A 4,845-nucleotide genomic window follows, 5' to 3' on the forward strand; every position below is an offset into this window, starting at 1 on the left:
CCCCTTCCCCTACTATGTTGTTCAGACAGCAACACAGATTCTGCCTGAGAAGGAAGGAGATATCCAATAGCATGACTTGATCTGGAGCTCTCCCGCTCTACCCTGCCCTTCACTAGAAAACACGGTTTAACACCCAGGCGTCTGAGTTGCTAATCCTTGTCTTCTCCCTGTCTGCAGGTCAAAATCTCAATGGGACCACAGTGGTTCAACCACTGGGAGAAATTCAGCACAAGAAGCTTGTGAGGCCTCTGGGGCAATTTTGAAAAGGGAGGTTTTTCACTGTCTCTGGGGCAATTTTGAAAAGGGAGTTTATTCTCTGTCTCTGGGGCATTTTCTAGTCCAGGACACTTGGTCTCATAAAAGGCCTCTGGCCACATCTGCTTTTAGCAATATTTGTCCTGCTGATCAGCCTAGCTGTTGTGAAGACAGCTAGTCTTCATGGCCAGAGATGTTTGCATTTCTGTTACCATTTGGGAAATGGTTTAGCACTAAATCTCTTTCCCCCCTTCACTGCTGATTCTCCCATATAAATCAAAAATAATTTTCTTCTGTAGGTCCTTGGGCATTTTGACATATGACATGAATAAGGCAAGGCCCTGGGTACAGTCACTAGCCCACTCTGAACACTGGTCTTGAGAAAATGGAGTCTAAATAACATTCTTTAGAAATATCTCTCTTCAGTTGCCTCACAAAGACTTGACTCTCATTCACAGAGTAACAGGATAACTGAGGTTGGCGGGGACCTCAGGAGGTCTCACAGCAGGGCCAGTAAGGGTAGATCGCTCCGGGTCATGCGTAGCTCAGGCTTGAACCTCCCTGGTGAACCTGTGCCAGTTTTGACCGCCTTCATGGTGGAAAAAGCTTTTCCTTATCTCTAATGGAAATTCCCTGCGTTCCAGCTTGTGCCTGTTGCCTCTCATCCCTGCTCCGTCTGAGAGGTTCTGCCCTTCTACCACAACTCCCAGGTGGCTGCCGGCAGCACCAAGATCTCCTCTTCTCCAGGCTGAACAAAACCAGCTCTCTGAGACTCTTCTCATACCTCCTGATCTCCAGCCCCCGACCTCTGCTGCTCTCATTCCAGGCTGTCACTGTCTTTCTAGTGCTGGAAAGTCCCGATCTCAACCCAACCTCCAGCTGGGATTTCCAAATGCCACGCAGATGGGAGGGATCCCTTCCTTTACCCTGCTTGCTGTGCCCTGGCCGTACAGCAGGTTTTGTGGTCTCTACGAGGGGCTCTGTTTATTAGTGTGAAGACCAGCAAGGAGCCAAATGACTCCTTCAATGTGCTGATATCAGATGGCTGATCCTCACCTGCAAGTCACCCTTGAGTTCACTGCAGGTCCCAAAGGGGCGGCTGGAGGGAGAAGGTCCTAATTTGTCCCCCAGGGCTGGAGGGCATTTCTCCCCGGGGGGGGGGGAGGGATGTGGGGGATGCGCAAGGAGGTGGCCCAGGGCGCACAGGGACAAGGCTGACCTTTATCCACTGGGGGCAGCAAAGCCAGGCAGCAGGCGGTGTGGTTTTGCGGAAAGCGAAGTGCACAGCGATGGCTTACTTCTAACCTGCCCACGAACTGACGATACCGTCGCATCCTTTTCTAACACTCCCCCCCAGGCTTTGCATTGCCTGGTGGCTTAAGCAGTGATCTGCGCAGGGTCTTTCTCTGCTTCTGGGCTGTACATCACCACACGGCGTCCTGGCTACAATGCTCTTTTCAAAGCTTTCTAGAAAGAGCTCAGAAGAGCAAGTGTGCCAGAGCTCAAGGGCTGTGCCGTGTTCTAAGGCAGGGACTTGCACTGGTTTTATCTGCACAGGGAGATTGACAAAAACCTTTGGGCTCCAAAGCCAGTTTGCGCAATAATACTGTTTAAATCTCACCCTTTGCTTCTAGCTGCATTTGCTGCAGCTCCCATCTGTTCTTCAGGGTGGCGACCCCTCTCCCTATTTCACTGTCTGCATCACCAGCTATCGCATCTTTGGGGCCTCTTCTGCTACTCATTTTGTCTCAGAAAGAGTTTTCTCCAGCATCATCACCATGGTTGTTAGCTGACATCATCCTTGCTTAGTCTCCAGGCTGATACATATTTTCAAATTTTCACCCTGTTTAAGGACAGTCAAAACTGTGGCAAATTTAAATACGTTCCAGCTTCTTCTCTCTTCTGCAAAATCCACTGCGCCTTTCAGTAAAGGGGCTTTGTGTTTGGCATCAACCTTTCTGCACCAAACCATCTCAGGGCAACTAGTCTTGAATGTTTGTGTCTCTGACCCATCCATACCTCTTTCCTTCTGGGATTTTATTTCTTCATCTTCTATATTTTCCCTTTGTCAACCAGCAAAGTTGTTCTGCAGTCAGGCACATACTTCTGCACTTTTAGAAGACTCTAGTGCCTGAATTTGTGAAAATATTTACTTTATAGCCAGCTATGTTATAAGGGTTTCAAGGTCTCCATGTTTTTGAGCTAGCCAGGTGCAGGGATGAGGAAGAGCAAGACCTGGCACTTGATCCAAGATGGCCAACAGGATTATTTCATACCATGGACGTCACATTCAATATAAATTAGAAAGTTTGCTGAGAAGTTCTCTCTCTCCCTTGATGGCTGCGATCCTGAGAACTTCTTGCCCCGGTGCCAGAGCCCTGAGCCCTTCCCTTCCTCCAAAAGCCGCAGCTCTCACAGTGTCCCACATTTGCTGTCCCCTGCTGGGAGTGCACAGCTTATACGGATAGAATTAGCCAAGTATAAACCTGGTATATTTTATATTGCTGTCAGGGTCAATATTGGTGCTTCAGTACTATTAATTATTTAGTCTTATTCTGTTAAATATGTTTATATTTCAACCCTTGGGTTTCCTTGGGTTTTTTTCCGATTCCCCTTCCAGGGGGGGTGGGGTGTCATCAGGTGGTAGAATAATTGTCTAAATGACAATAAATTGTTGTGGGTTTCTCAAACCATAACAAGGCACAAGCCGGTATCCCTCATGACGAGCCATTATTTCAGAACAGAACTGTTTCATCCCCTGGCTGCTTCAATTTCTCCAAAGCCTGTCTCTCTTCTACCTCCCTGCTGTGAAAGCCCATCATAGTTGCCACCCTGAAAGGGAGATGGACCATCTGCACTCAGCCTAGATTCCACCCTGCCTGGAGCACCCCAAGAGCTCCACAGCACTGTTGGAGACCTTTACCCCTCAGACAGCTGCTGTGGGGGCTGCTTTTTCACTCACCTTTTTGCTCCTGCAATTTCCCAGAGGTGCCTGTGAAACAAAACTCTTCCCAAGCTTCTGCCAAGGGAGTTCCTAGTGTAAAGAGCCCTGCCTGGTGACAGATGCCACAAAGGGCAGTGTCCCAGTGTCCTTCCCTGCCTCAGGAAACCCTGCAGCTCTTCTGTGAGGAGAGATGTTAACCCCCAACAGCACAGGCAGGCAGGTTGCACATCTTCAGCATCTTCCACATGTTGCAGATCCTGAGCCTCCTCCACGTTAGTTGAGGACACCTTCCTCCAGATTTGATGTGGGTAAGTCCTGTCAAAGAAATGGGGTTTTTGGTATAATGAGGAACAGAGCATCTGCCTTTCCAGCCCAGCCTATGGTGTTATCCAGCATGGGGCTGTCCTAAGCTCTCCACTGCTTTGTGTGAGCCTCAGAAGCACACATGTATCACAAGCGTGTCCCTCCATCTCCCCTAGCCTTCTATCCTGGTTCCCTGGAGTGACCCTGGAGCCTTGCTGTTGTGAAGATGGCAGGCTCAGGAGACACCCTCCCATACCCCAGCCAAGAGAACATATTTTTCTTTCCCCGTGGGACATTTCTTCCCTGTGACAATCAAGTGTTTTTTGGAACGTGCCTGAACACCAACAAATCCAGTGCAGGCATTTTTTTTCCCACCTCAATGTGTTCTCTGCAAGGATTTGGCTTGTTCAGCTTGGGGCTGTCCAGCAACAGGGGGTGCATAGCCTGTGGAGGGCATCATTACCTGCCACGCAGCCCTTCGCCAGGACACACGAGACTCCTGGCACCAGGGAGACACTGCCAGAGTCTTGGGTGAAATGAGAAAGGCAGATGATAAATTATGAACTCATAAATTATACGGAAACAGCAAAGCCCAGAACCCAATTTGAGACTCCAATCTGGAGATTGTCTAAGCAAGACCATGGTAAAAATAAACCACACCTGGCAGGCCTTCCAGGTAAGGTGAGGACTGCGATGGAGAGAGACCTGCAAGGTCTCCTATTCCGCTGGCCTGTCAGAGGCTCCAGCAAGCAGCATGGCTGCAGCAAAGGAAACCAAGACCCACCTCAGGAGTTCTTCACCAGCAATGCTGTCAAGGTCTCGGTGGTTTCCCCACTTTACTCCCGCCTCACTGTGATCCCATGTCTCCTGGCTATTAAATGTCACCTTCCGCAGCAGTGCCAGCAGGGGAAGGCAGAACTGAGGGATGTCACTGTAGGCACCAGTGCTGCCTCTCCCAGAAAGAGACCATCACGGTGTGGAGGCCTGATCCAGCTTCCCCTCCTTCCCTGAGCTGTGAGAGCATTGTCCTACTGTCTTCCTGCGAGATGCTTGACAGCAAAGAAAAGAAGTTGGGCGCATTTGCTGTTGGGAGACAAACCAGTACTTTACAAGAGGGATGAAATCCATCCTGAAAAACCTTTTCTCTCTTGGCACGTGGCAATCGAAAGGAAGAAAAATCAAGAGCTAAGTGCTTCCTTTCACATGGCAGAAAAGCTATTAGGGTTCCCTCCAGCCCCTCTGTGGCATATTAACCTAGACACAAGGAAGAAAATAAGCCACTCATCTTTCAAGGAAATTTCTGCTTCTTTTATTTGCTGCCCTCCCCAAGAAACTCATTCATT

Source organism: Charadrius vociferus, unplaced genomic scaffold (genome assembly GCF_000708025.1).
Source record: "Charadrius vociferus isolate BGI_N301 unplaced genomic scaffold, ASM70802v2 scaffold828, whole genome shotgun sequence".
NCBI lineage: Eukaryota > Metazoa > Chordata > Aves > Charadriiformes > Charadriidae > Charadrius > Charadrius vociferus.